Raw genomic sequence first — 14,952 nt, forward strand, 5'->3', positions numbered from 1 at the left:
CACTCCAGTCTTCCTGTCCTCCTGCAGTCTGGTCAAACTCATGCTGGTAGCTTCAAGAACACTGTCCAACCAACTTTGTAACCAGAGGTTCAACTGAATAGAATCTGAATCTCATGCACCACAAGGCCTATGCAGCCTCAACTTAAGATGGCTCCCCGGCCGGGCTTTGCACTGCAAAGTTTGCAGCAGCACGTGCAACAAAATGGCGTCCAGCATTCAAAAAACCCCTCAGCTTGCATTAACTAGCCACACACACACAGCCTCCCCCCCTCGCCATGAGATCTCCAGTCACCCACCATTTTAGTCAACCAGCTCCTTTCTTTTCCCCATAAGTCAATCGAAGGAGCCTCCAAAACAAATTCAAAATCCCCCCCTCCCACGAGATCTCCTTTCCTTTTCTCCCACCATGTGCCCCCGCTCCAGACAGACCTTTTCACTAGCAAGGGTGAGTGGGCCGTCAATGACATATCCATCCGATTCCGATCCGAGCACTCAGCACAGGTATGTTCAGCTTCTGAGCCCCTCTGAGCCAAAGGCAGAAAGCCCAGCCAGCAGCCAAACGAAGCCTCAAGGAAAACCACCGTCACCTCTCCGCTGGGAAGCGCTGAGCAAAGGCGAATCCCCAGGCAACGCAGCCGATTTGATCAGCACAAGGCATGCAAGCTCCACCCCCCAGTCATTCTTAGACTTCTTATTGGGTGAGCAACACAGCAAAGCAACACAGTTGGAGCCTCCCTCCTCCCTGGCTGGCAGGTAGGGAGGGAGAGGAGCTGCTTCATTTGAAATTTAAGGGACATCATTTAAGGGACATTTAAGGGACATCCATCAATAAAGGACAGCAGCGGGACATGGCGCTGGAATAAGGGACTGTCCCTCCAAATAAGGGACGCTTGACAGCTATGCTCAGAAGGCTTGCAGTGGGCTGGGGGAGGAAACAGGCAGCCCTGAGGGGGTTGCTATGCAACCAGAAGGGAGGCCTCTTCGTTTGATAGTGGAGAAGAAGTCCATCCACCCTCCCCTGCTCCAGGAGAGCTGAAAGGGTTAAAATGCAAGGGAAGTACAAGGGAGGGAGGGAGGGACATTGGCACACTGTGCTCCATGCTGTGGAAGGGGCAGAGGTTCAGAGCGAGCAATTCGTAACCAAGGGTGGATGGCTCCATGCCACTTTCTGTGTGTTAATTGTAAATCATGGGTAGGCAAACTAAGGCCCGGGGGCCGGATCCAGCCCAATCGCCTTCTAAATTGGGCCTGCGGATGGTCCGGGAATCAGCATATATTTACATGAGTAGAATGTGTGCTTTTATTTAAAATGCATTTCTGGGTTCTTTGTGGGGCATAGGAATTGGTTTATTATTTTTTTCTTCAAAATATAGTCCAGCCCCCCACAAGGTCTGTGGGACAGTGGACCGGCCCGCTGCTGAAAAATTTGCTGACCCCTGTTGTAAATAAACGTACCATAAATCTGCCAGAGACACCTTAATTATTGTCAGAGCTTGCTCGTGTATGCCTGAGATCCTGACAGACTGCTTATTTCACCGGGGAAGGGGGGATTTCCACCCTGTCCCTTCCATACCACATCTTCTAATACCTCAAGTTTCCATGCTCCGCCTGTAAAGTTTTTTTAGAAATCAGGCATGGTGCTGTCATGCACAAAAGTTGATTGCCCTCTCTGAGAATGTTGGGACCGCAGATGTGCACTCCTTTGGGCTGGATGGGTTTGCTCCTCTCTGCCCAGGTGATACCTGGTTCTAGGTGACAAGACTGAACCCTCCTGTTCAGGCTTCTATTCAGCCAGTGCCCCCTCCCAGTTGCTCCAAGCTCTCCTGAGCCTCCACTGAGGTTCTCCTCTCTGGGGGCAACAGGAGTCGGGGAGGGAAGGGTTGGCATCCCTGCTCCCTCTTTCCAAGCAATTGAAGTCAGGAAAAGAAGAAGAAGAGGAGGAGGAGGAGAAAGAGTTTGGATTTGATATCCCGTTTTATCACTACCCTAAGGAGTCTCAAGGGGACGCGGGTGGCGCTGTGGGTTAAACCACAGAACCTAGCACTTGCTGATCAGAAGGTCGGCGGTTCGAATCCCCGTGACAGGGCGTGCTCCCGTTGCTCTGTCCCAGCTCCTGCCAACCTAGCAGTTCGAAAGCACGTCAAAGTGCAAGTAGATAAATAGGTACCTCTCCGTCAGGAAGGTAAACGGTGTTTCCGTGCGCTGCTCTGGTTCGCCAGAAGCAGCTTAGTCATGCTAACCACATGACCCGGAAGCTGTACGCTGCCTCCCTCGGCCAATAAAGCGAGATGAGCGCCGCAACCCCAGAGTCGGTCGCGATTGGACCTAATGGTCAGGGGTCCCCTTACCTTTACCTAAGGAGTCTTAAAGTGGTTCAAAAGGGCATTGTCTTCTCCTCCAACTAAGATTATCAGCAGTCAGCCCCCCCTTGTTTCTTTCTCCCCCTCCTCTTGCATCACAGCCCACCAACCCAATCCCAGTCCTGACCACACTGTAGGTTTAAATACCAGTAGCTCTGAAGGTGAGGAATTGATGTTCAGATACCTGATATTTTCATTAATTTGGTTCACAATGGAAAGGGAATAGGAGCCATGGAATGAATTAGACAGGCAAAAGCAATTAAAAAGTACAAGGATTTTATTGAAGCACTCAGTTGTATACATACCCCCAAGTAAGAGAGACAGGGAATCTTTGCATTAGAAAGTTACATATTTTTACAGTGAGGTATACCTCTGCAATGATGGATTTGCCTGGGAGGGTCCTTTTTAAAAAAAGTCATGGTACTTGGGATATCACACTGGGTAATGCAATTCATCCCATGTTTAGTAAGAGGATATACAACACAAGTGCCTACACTACATCACCACCTGTTCAAATCTGAATTGGCTTGTCATTGTGACATCACCATACTGTGATCCCTGAGTGGTTGGGACTGACGGCATGATCCCTTATTGGCTGGAATCACCTCCCAGAAAGAAGTTGCACCAATTCCCCAAGAGAGGAAATGGCATTGAAGCAGGTGCCAGTTAGCACATGCAAAGCAAAGAAATAGGGTTTGGAGTTTAAGGCAAAAATAAGTTAACCTGCTCCTGGCAGATATTGTTGACATGCACTTCACATCAGTATCCCATCAGGAATGACGGGAGTGACATACAACAGCATCTTGAGAGTCACAAAGTTCCCCATAACTGGCTTAAAGAAAATTCAACTAAAAATAAAATAATAAAATAAAATAAAGTTTACATGACATGCACTTTATAAGAGCAGAGCCTTTACAGATGAGCATTTTACATGTCCCATTTATTATGTGTTTCGTAGACTGCATTGGGGACTAGCATGGTTTGCAGGCCTGGCAACAGGAGACTTTTCCATTATGAACATTGCTACACAGATATCCCCCTGGGAAAACCACTTCACAGCTTTGTGGCTGTATTCCTACTCGCGTCCCAAGACTTGATGAACCAGTCCATCCTCTGCAGGATCCAGTACGAGAAGGACATGTCCAGTTGTTTGGAGAGCAGCAAGACTTCATAGCGGGAAGCATATTGCAGCTGGCTTCCTTCTATAACAAGGGAAGTGCAGGACAAGTCAGTCTCTCAACTCACCACATCAGTCAGAATTCTGGTTGGATTCTGGATTATTTGCCATTAACTTTGTGCAGGAGTTACTTTGCATCCAGGTTCATTTAAATAAATAAATAAAAAGTACCACACATAAAATCATAGAACTGTAGAGTTGGAATATTCATGCCTAAACAGAAGCTTAGGAAAGTGTGTTATGCTGAGTTATATCATTGGTCCATTTAGCTCTGCACTATCAGTTTAGACTACAGTGGTACCTCTGGTTGCGAACGTGATCCGTTCCGGAGGCCCATTTGCAACCTGAACAGAATGCAACCTGTGTCTGTGCATCTGCGCATGCACGGGTCGCAATTCGCCATTTCTGTGCATGATGCCATTTTGCACGTCTGCGCATGCACGAGCGGCAAAACCCAGAAGTAACCCATTCTGTTACTTTCGGGTTGCCGCAGGACGCAACCTGAAAACACGCAACCTGAAGCAAACGTAACATGAGGTATGACTGTACAGGGTTTCAGGCAAGGGACATTCACAGCCCTACCTGGAGATGTTGTTGAAGTTTGACCTCTAGCACTGAGCTATCAGCTGTCTAGCTCACCGTGAGCCACCTTCAGGAATGCAAGGTGCACTTTCACAAGTGCCTTCCCCACAATGGAACTCAGGCATGTCTGAAAGTATCCACAAGGCACTCTGGAGCTGCACAATTAACTGTTGACAGTATTTCCTGATCACCTGTTTGTTATTGACTTGGGGTGGGGAGTAAATAGCCGGGGATGATCTCAGGAATGAGCCGATTTGCAGTCTAAGCTAGTCATGATGGCTATGCCCTGTCTCCACAGTTGGAGGCAGTCCTGCCTCAGAAGACCAGTTGCTGGAAAGCACAGGAATGGGGAGGACTCTTGTGTTTGATCCTGCTTCTGGGTTTCCCAGTGGGGCATCTGGGCAGCCACTGCGAGAGCAGGATGCTGGAATAAATGGGTCACTAGCCTAATCCAGCAGGCTCTTTTTAGAACTTTAGGAGCTTCTTCTGTCTACTAACTGGACATTTTTAACACCACCATTGTGGTGATGTGGCTCCCTGGCTGGTTGGTATTTATTTAAGACACATGTTTACCACCTCTGTTAGAACTAGATGGCATGGACTGGCTGGACGAAGAGGATGAAGAAGGCTCAGAGCCAAGGAATTGGTGGTGGGAGAACAAGGAGAGGTCAGAGGGAGAAGATTGGGAGGAGGTGTTGGATGCCAAAGGGTTTAGTGAGCAGAAAGAGTTTGTGACAGGGAGCAGTTCATACTCCAAGACTGAAGCAAAAGAGGAGGTCTAAGGACTGCTGAAAAATCCTGGAAGTCTCCCTCTCCTGCTGCAACAAGCTTGCCTCCCCCCAGGTCTTCAATAATTCGCAGGGTAATGAGAAGAGCAGAACAGAGGTCAGAGGTGTGCAAGTGCAGTTTAAGACTGCTTGGGAAACATTCGGGAGTGGAGGCGCCTTAGAGAAGTATGTAAGGCAGGGACCTTCAGTCCTGGCAACTGCTCCATAGGTGCAAGACCTACTGGGAAGTGTTGCTGAGACCACTAGGCTGACTTGCATGTTTGTTTCCTTGATTAAAGCATTAACTTCACTGACAAGGAGACGTGCTTCCTTTAGGGCTGACCTGTGTCCGATTCCAGCCCTGACACTAGGCCACAGTAGCCACAAATGGTGGACATTGTAGATGGTGGTCAATCAAGTTGCAGTTGCTCAGTTGCTCAGTCTGCTTTCTCTCTCTCTCTCTCTCTCTCTCTCTCTCTCTCTCTCTCTCTCTCTCACACACACACACACACACACACACACACTTCATCTCTGCCTTTTTGGTATAACTTACATAGTGGCAAGATATTCTGAAGGGTTCATTGGTGGTGCTGACTTGGGCTGGAGGGAGTGTGAGGGCACAGTGTCCCGGTTGGACCCGCACTCTGCTCTCAGGAGCAATGTCAACAAGCACTTCACTGTTGCTCCCATAAAATCCACCATCTCTGGAAACTCCTGGAGAAATGCAGCATGTCATCTTGTGGGATTTTCAGGATCCTACTGAACACAAGAGGGAAGGAGAGAGGGAGGGAGGAATGAAATGAAATAATCAAAGCCGTATTGTCTACTTTTGGAAACTCTCGGGGAGGGGGAATGAAAGTAGAGATTCGCAGAACCCATGTTGCAAAACAAGGACGAGGGACATCTGTGGCCCTCCAGATGTTGTTGGACTACAGGTCCCATCATCCCTGAACACTAGCTATGCTGGCTGAAGCTGCTGGGTGATGGAATCCAATGACATTATGAAACTACAACTCCCATCATCACTGACCACAGGCCACATTGAGTGGGGTTGATGGCAATCCAAGAACATTATGGACTACTCCTCCATGCTCCTTAACCAGCTGTGCATCACACCCTCCTTGAGCATTTCTTCCTGGCTAAGACATAGTCTTTGAGCCCTTGTTAGCCTGGATGGAGAACAGAGATGGGCTTATGAGACTGTGTAGAAACTAGCCTACTGAGCAGAAGGTAAAGTTTGCATTTGTTGCTTCAACAAATTTTGCCTGTGGTTCTACCAACCACTGGCATGTGGCCCTCAGAATACTATCCAGGAATGAATGTGGCCCTCAGATTTCCTGACCCCTGTGATGGAGCAACCTTTTTTGTCAACTCCCAATAAGAGCTTTGAGAAGAGAATGAGCAAAATAAAACTTACCCGGTGCTCTCAACTGTAGCTGCAGACAGACGTTATTAGAGGCACTGAACGATCTTCTGGGTTCCGGGCACTTTTATACAGGACTTTTCATGTGGAGTTTTAATTATAGGTCTTGGAACCATCCTTTGAAACTAAGCAATGGAATTGGTTTCCAGGCTTTCTATGCATCCATTACTGGAAAGGAGTGTGATTCAGTGCTTGTGAAAATGTGGCCTATATGCACAGTCAAATATAGTAGAGCACGGTGGCTCACAGGGCACCTAACCTGAATTGCATAACTAACACTAAATCTATAGCACCTGAGTCTGTTAATGTAGATCCATCAGATGTCCAGGAACGGTAGGCTGGGCATTTGTAGCATTGCTAACTCAGTCACTTCTTTACAAGTGGAGACTGTGCTACAGTTATTAGCAATGCTCTGAAACCAAGCCACAGTAAAAGCAATTAGCTTCCAGCAAGCTAACCAAATGGTGCAGAATGCAATAAACTATTTCTATCATGGCCAGTCATTCATACATATAAGTAGGTCCTGGAGGACCAAAATAGAACTCCTAAGGTCTATGTAGGTCAGGGATGGAGGATGCTGTGGACCTTCAGGTGTGGCTGGACTCCACCTCCCTTGGCCATGTTGGTTGGAGTTGATGGGAGCTGGAATAACACAACATCTGGAGGGCTGCTGGTTTCCCACCCCTGACATAATGAGTTGCATTATGCTAAATCAGAATTGAGACCCTGATCTATCCATGGTAATCACACCCAGAGGTATCTCTACTCCAGGGGTGGGGGACGCTTTAGATGTTGCTGGACTTCAACTCCCATCTGCCTCAGTAAGCGTGCAGAGGATTTTACCCAAGGCTCCCTCAAACCGGGAACTTATCCTGCAGGGGTAGCCAGTGTAATTTCTTCCATATATTGTTGGACATTATGATCACCGACTGTTAATTAGGTCTTGAGTCGGAGTCCAACAGCATGGCCATTTGGGGAGAAGAATGACATCAGGAGCCATGAATGGATCTGATGACTTGAACCTTTCCATGATTAAGTCGTTTCAAAAGAACATCATAGTTATGCAAATTCCCCTCACCTTGTTGGTGGGTGAAAGTTGTGGTGCCACACAGCTCGCTGCTGGTGCCGGGCCATTTCGGACCCTCCCAATGGCCAACAGGAGATGTTCTCCTCTCCCTTTCTCTGTGGGGAAATTCAAATTTACCCACTTCTGATGATTGGTCTGTTAGCATTTCACTCCTCTGTTGCTGGATGTGTGATTGTTACATCACATGTCTGTGTTTACTTTCTAGGCTTGGAAAGCCTGAGAACGGAAGCTAGCCTTATCTCTTCCACTCTGTTGTGTTTTTGTACTTTTTACTTTCTTTTCTCTCTCGGAGCTGAAGTGAAAGACACCATGATCGCTTGTCCTGTATGTACTGCTTAATAAAAGCTTAGAATGAGCACACCAGTCTCCACTTTGTTTCTGCTAAACTCTGCTGAGTGTGCGTGCTCATTGGCATCTGCTATGTGTCACTGGAGCGTGCCGGGACTGATGATTTATGGACATCCCAGAGCTGTGCAACTTCAGGAACATGCCCAGACAGGTTTGTCTAATCTCGGGGGCTGCGTGGATGCCCCTGGTCAATCATGGGTGGGGTTTAGGAGGCATCAGCTGTGTGATGGCTTGGACTCGGGCTCAGACTTGGAACCAGAGGAGTCTCAGTCCGCACCGGATCCTCTGCCTCAGGCGGCACCTGAACCAAGTCTGGGACCTGATTCTGAAGAGCCCCAGTCTGCACAGGTTCCCCTGCAACAGGCACCAGCTGGGCCGAGTCAGGGGCCTGAGCCTGGCCTGGCTCAAGATGCAGGGATTACCTCATTGCCCTCAGCTGGGCAATCACTTACAGCTGCTCCACTACCAGCTGGGTCAGGAGAGGCTGAGGCAGCCTCTGGGTCTAGTAACCCACCAACAACTCCCGAGCTTCAGAGACCTAGGTCTGAGAAAAGAAGAGACCTCAGTACCCGCAGGAGGAGTGCTTGCCATCAGGCAAGACAGATGGGTGAGCCACCGGGGGATCAGGACCAACCGTTACCCCGACAGAGATAAAAGACTGTTGGAACCCGCCCCAGGTTGCGGGAGCAACATTGCTGTGTGCTAGAACCTGCCTGAGACCCTGTGCCTGACCTAGCCTGGTTTCCTGCCTTGTGACCTGCCTTGGCCCTGTCCGACTGACTCCTTGTGGAATCCCTGGATTTGGGACCGGACCTGGACCGCATTGCTCCGGTTAACCCCCGGGCCCAGCACAAGCGGTTACCAGAGGCTTCAACTGAGACAGAAATTGCTTCTGGTCCTCCCTGCTGGCACTGAGCCTGCTGTCCTCTGTGGCCACAATTCATGGGCCCATAACCATTGTCAGGTGATCCTACACACGAGTAGGAGTCTGGCAGAGACACATGCCCAACTGGCATGTTCTCTCCCTCCTGGTCGTTTGTTCGTGAAATTAAAAATCTTTCTCCAGCCTGAACATCACAGTGACTGATACCTTAGAGGCATCAACACACTTCAGGATCAGCAGAGTATAGACAGTCAACATACAGACTCAGTAGCACAGCATTTGGCTAAACTACGTTTATGTACACATACACACTTGGAGCATCGTAAGTCAGCTCCTTCCTCTTCAGCATCAGACAGCAAAGAGAAAGAACAAAGGACAAATGTCCTACATCACGGAAACTCAGTAATACAAACATCCTGTCTCCGTGACTTCCCACAATGTGGACTGTACTTGGCTTCCGGGCAAGTTTAGTGTTTTGTTAATGACCTTGCTATGAAATTTTTCAGTCGCTGTATTTTGGGGCCAGGAAGGAATTTTATCTCCAGACAGAGTGGTTTGCCTCAAGATTTTTGCCTCCCTCTTAGCAATCGTCACAACTTTGGCAGTTAGGGCATTGGGTGGGATTAATAGTAATTAATTAGAAGGGTGGGTGTATGGCTTTCCATTCCCATCCCAGGAATTGGGATATCCTGTTGCAAGGATCCTAGGGGATCTGGGCTGAGGGCCATAACACTCCCCAAGGCTGTTCTGATGGGCTGTTGCTATTTGATGTAAGTCATAGGGCAATCCTTTCCCAGAACTGACCCCCTAGGAAGCAGTCAGCAAGCAGGTGGACTGAATGGGAAATTACCCAGTGCCTGAGCCAAATCATTTACACCGGTAATCAGTAAAGTTGTAGCCTTTTTTTGATCCAATAACATAGTCCTGTGTGTCTTTGTGCATGGTGGGAGGCAGCAGGTTGGGGGTGCGTGTGGTTTCACTGCACCTGAGCACACAATTGCTTTCCCTTTCACTCCTTGGAATGGCTAGATCCCATAAAAGTATTAAAAGAAAGGACTCTTCAGAGTGTGCAATATGTACACCTTATTATATGAGGTTGAGAATAGACCATGAGTAGCCAATAAAACAGAGGAGTTTTCCAGAAATACTACTATTGCTACTAATAATACTGAGAGGGAGAGAAAGAGAAAGAGAAAGGGAGAGAGAGAGAGAGAGATGTGGTTTGTAGGTTATGGTTTATGAGAACCAGAGGAGGCAGGCATTTATTCATGCTCTATGTGACACCCTAAAAGTATATATAAACACTCAGAACTCAGAATTCTCCCAACAGATCGCATCCTCTTCCACTCACTCGTCTGAATTTGTGCTTCTTGTGGAACCAGGTGAGTTTTGTGGAATACATTTCCTTTTGCTTCTAAGCTACATGCAACCTCCAAACTCAGGGGAATTATGCCTCCAGTGTTTAATAGCTGGAGAACAGCAGTAGGAGAGAGCTGTTTCCTCCATTCTCTAATTTGTGGGCTTCTTGGAGACACTTGATTGGCCATTGGGGGAAGCAGGATGCTGGACTTAAAGTCTACTCATTCAACCTTCTCCTGTGAGATACTTTGTTCATGGATCGCTTTGGATTGTGCCCCAGGTCAATTCACCCAGTCCTCTCCTGTGAAGTGGTAAGGCATGGCTAGGTGTTCTGCTTTGGTAATATTTCCCCGTATGCCTTACCTAGACTTCAACACATTCAAAAAAGTGGAATGACAGACATGCATCCAACAGCCGAAGCTTCCCATCGTGGAACTTGTATTGTGTAAGAAAGCTGTACCTGTTGGATTTGTGCATCTTGTATGACGGTTCAACTGACAGAAGATTAATGGTCAGGAATAGCAAAGGTTGGCAGGCAAGCCTACTTGCTTCGTGGGGGTGCTCTGATTTCCTACCCCTGCAGTGAATGCACAAATTAAGGGTGAGACAAGCATGTTAGGATTATTTCAGGGAGATGCACATCAATGCATTGAACAGATTTGTTCATGGATGGCTTGCGAGTGTGTCCAAGGTCCATGTATCCAATCATCTCCTCTGAAGTACTTTGACTGTTAACCTTCATGTGTGTTTCAGATCCCTCTCACTCACTCAAGATGGCCTGTTGTGGAACTTCGTGTGGTGGCGGGTGTGGTGGCGGATATGGCGGCGGATCTGGCGGATACGGTGGGGGCGGAGCTGGAGCCGGCAGTGGCGGAGTGTTGGTTGACACTGGCAACACCTCAATGGTGCACATCCAACCTGGCGGTTGCTCCCTGACGGTTCCAGGACCCCGTCTCGTCTACCACTGTGACCCCCGAGTGTCTTGCCGCTCTGTGTGTGCTTCTGAATGCTGCCCACCCTCCTGCTGTGGCTCTGGGTCTTATGGGGGTGGACATGGGGGCTCTGGCCCAGGCATGAGAGTCGATATGTGCTACCCAGGCTATGATGTGATCATGCCAGCAGGATTCCTGTTGAGCACTGCCCACTGTGGTAATGTCAACACTTCATGCTGTGAGCCATGCTGTGGGCCATGCTAAACTTCAACATGGAATTGTGGAGCAACCGGGACGTGAAATGCAAGGCATGGACACACGACAATGATCATAGGCACAACCTCCAGAGGGGATGATTGCATACTGATCTTACTGAAACCAGTAGGTACAGAGTGCAACATTTCTGGATTTCTTTCTCCTTTCAGAATATCTCATCATACATTGACCATCATTCCTTCTTTCCTCTCTGCTTAACCTACTGATCCAAATATCTGCTCCAGTTCCTTATTTATTGATGTGTCCTTTTAAACACACAACCCACTCATTGCAATAGCTTTCTTTAAATGTGTCATGGTTTCTATTCAAGCTACACTTCTATTTACTGCATAACTTGTAGGGTTTCAGGAAGGGTTCCTTCCCACCCCCTACCAGGAGATGCTGAGGAATGATCTTAGGTTCTTGTGCATGCAAAGCAGATGTTCTACCATGCTCTGTCCATTCAACATGCTAGATACGGCATTGCTTGTTCTTTTGTCTCCAGGGACATGGTTGCTAGGGGATTCTAATAGAAAGCAAAAGAAATGGATAAAGGGTTTAAAGGTTTGTCCTGGTTTTGAAAGCAGGGCAGCTAAATGACATTCAAAGAGTGGGGGAGAAGGATGTGTCAGTCAGAGATCTGCTCTGTGGGCTACTCCAAAAGGAAACTCCATGCGATGATGGAGCCACTGTCAGGGGGAGACACTCACAATGCTTACTTACTTATTACATGGATCCAGTTACAGATGGGTAGCCGTGTTGGTCTGCCATAGTCGAAATAAAAAAATTCCTTCCTGTAGCACCTTAAAGACCAACTAAGTTAGTTCTTGGTATAAGCTTTCGTGTGCATGCACACTTCTTCAGATACACGGATGTATTACATGGATGTATTGCTTATTCTGTTCGGAAATCTGTAATTGCTTTCTTAGTTTCTTTTGTGTATTAAACTTTCACACAGCATCAAAACTTCAGTCTCAGAGCATCATTATCCCAAGTATGGGGGAACTGTTCCTACATGTGGGCCACTTTGCCTTGTGAGCAACTATTTCTGGTTCATTCATTCATTCATTCATTCAGTTCATTCATTCAGAGCATTTGTATCTCACACTTCAGCCAAAAAGGCTCCCAGAGTGGCTTACACACCATCAAAACAAGACAGTCTCTACCTGCAGGCTTACAATCTAAAATAAAAACCAATGACACACAAGGGACAAGGGACAAGGAGCAAATAGAAATATCAAAGCCAAAACAGTTTTGCTTTCTAAACAGTTATCCCATATTGACCAGCTGACACAATTAAGGGGCAGAAGATACCCAGTGGAGCTGGGCCTCTAGCAAAGCTGATGAAAGGAGCCCTGAGTAATGTGAATTTTACCTTTCTGCAGCAGACTAATTTCTACACATACTCTCGCACCCTTCTCTATCCTCCATTCAGGCAAGCAAGAAGCATTATCAAGGTTCAAGGACACATTGCATCCATGCCCCACGTCTACCTGGCAGCAGCCGCAAGGTTTGGGCTGGCATGGTGGGTTTCATTCCCCCCTCCGCACCCATCCCCTGGTCTTGCCTGGTGTAGGTGCATGTGTGGGCGCACACCCTGGGCACCAACAAAGGATGCAGCACTTCTGAGAACATAGCTATTGTGGATTATAGTCACTGATAGTCTTCTACTCCATGAATTGTTTTAGATAATCCTCTTTTAAAGCCATCCAAGATAGTGGCCATTGCTACTTCTTGTGGAAGAGAATTTCATGTACAGTGTGAAGAAGAGGAACCAGGGGGATAAGTGAACCAAAGAAACATATACAGTAGTACCTCGGGTTACATATGCTTCAGGTTACAGACGCTTCAGGTTACAGACTCCGCTAACCCAGAAATAGTACCTCGGATTAAGAACTTTGCTTCAGGATGAGAAGAGAAATCGTGCTCCAGCAGTGCAGGGGCAGCAGGAGGCCCCATTAGCTAAAGTGGTGCTTCAGGTTAAGAACAGTTTCAGGTTAAGAACGGACCTCTGGAACGAATTAAGTACTTAACCCGAGGTACCACTCTACCTGTGGTGCCCTATAAAATTGATTACTTGTGCAAATGTTTTTAGACTCAGAGACACAAAACTACACTGACAGTGTGTCTAACTAATGCCGACATGGCCTTTGCAGTGGAAAAGTGGAAGAAAATGGATGGTCCTCATTGCTCAAACGTCATTTCAATGCAGTGGGTTGAAGTGGGACCAAAAGTCACAGCTCCCCATTGACAAATGGCTGGTCCCAATGCAGATGTGGGCAGAGCAATGGACACGACTCATCTATGTACAGTAGGCTACATTCCAACATTGCCAGAGTCAGATGTTTTCAAGGAGCTGTCGAGCATGTCAGGTCAACCACAGGGAAGACACATACATAGGAGGCATGGAATGCAACTAGCTTTTTATTAGCAAAAAATAACAACGCAGTATAGTCTTCTGGAAGATAATCCTCATTTTAGAAGCTTGCAACGTAAAGATGGATTGAAGACAAATATCTTTATACATGTCACAGTCAAGTATAAAGTGGATAAGATATCCAATGGTCTGAGACAGGGGTAGCCAACTTGGCATCCTTGCAGACCTACCTTGAGGTGCTAGATAGAGATCGAATTTAGGACCTTCTGCATGCAAAGCAGGTGCTCTATAGGGATACATTGAGATATCACAGGACAGCTCAGCCAATATGACCACAACTGGGTAGATATGTCTTGAATTGTTTGACTGGCAGAATCCGAGACCAGGGAGAAGAGTCGGTGGAAGAAGACTGGAAAAAGTTTAAAGACTATTTACAGAAATATTGTAAAATTAATGAATGTTAGAAAAATGTTGGAATGAACTTATATGGCTTTAGTAGAAATGTTATAAGGAATTAAGTATAAATAGATCAATAGAGTATTAAAGGGGAAAATAAGGTTAGAATTTGTTAACATAATTAAAGGATAGAAAGCAGAGGAAGATGGAAAGGAATTGCTGAAACAATCAACAGAAGTGGAATACAAAAAGGGAGGTGTGAGGAGGTCACTGAAATAAGTGAATGAAAGATAAGATACTGAAATTGTTTGATGTCTTTTAAATTGTTTTTGTTTTGTTTTGTTAGTTTAAGGTGTTATGTAGTGTTTTTGTAATGTATTGTATTGCTCTTTTTTCTTTTTCTTTTTTGTTTGTGTGTGTTTAATTGTTGGAAAAGTAATAAATATTATTTTTTTAAAAAAAATGAATTGTAGCCAGGCTGATGCAATTAAATGATGGTGGGCAGCAGGCCATATTCTGGGAGGGAGAAGGGTATCTGGAGAGACAGGGAAAACAGAACAGTGAAATCAAAAGTATCAAAAGTACAAGGGGGAATAATGTAACTTTGATGTAAAATTTCCCCAAAAAAGATAAGAAGAGACCTGCTGGATCAGGCCAATGGCCCATCAAGTCTAGCATCATGTTTTCACAGTGGCCAGCCAGCAGGGGGTTAGGATCGTACTACTCTCATGTAGGACCCTGGCAGAGACACATGCCTGACTGGCATGTTCTCTCCCTCCTGGTCGATCGTTCAGGAGCTTCAAAAGCTTTCTTCTGCCCGAACATCACAGCGACTGATGCCAACAGACATCAGCACACTCAGGGATCCGCAGAGTATTTGCAGTTCACTTATCAGACCTCAGCAACTCAGCATTTTGGCTAATCTACTTTATTTACATATAAAACACTTGGAGCATTCTGACTTAGCTCCTTCCTCTTTCTCATCAGACAGCAAAGAGAAAGAACA

General features: G+C 46.8%; 1 long non-coding RNA gene across 2 annotated transcripts; it reads right to left on the minus strand.

Annotated features, from left to right (window-relative positions):
• Positions 1 to 3,281: 3,281 nt before the first annotated feature.
• Positions 3,282 to 7,492, minus strand: LOC308464862. 2 transcript variants are annotated; one of them, XR_013980166.1, is made up of 3 exons: positions 7,388 to 7,492; positions 5,440 to 5,645; positions 3,282 to 3,562 (listed from the first exon to the last, which is right to left on the minus strand). It is a non-coding gene; the product is annotated as an uncharacterized lncRNA (long non-coding RNA). The 2 variants fall into 2 exon arrangements; XR_013980167.1 differs by having other exon boundaries at positions 5,440 to 5,642; positions 7,388 to 7,484.
• Positions 7,493 to 14,952: the final 7,460 nt, after the last annotated feature.

This window comes from Podarcis pityusensis (assembly GCF_964106645.2).
Source record: "Podarcis pityusensis genome assembly, chromosome: 16".
Taxonomy (NCBI): domain Eukaryota; kingdom Metazoa; phylum Chordata; class Lepidosauria; order Squamata; family Lacertidae; genus Podarcis; species Podarcis pityusensis.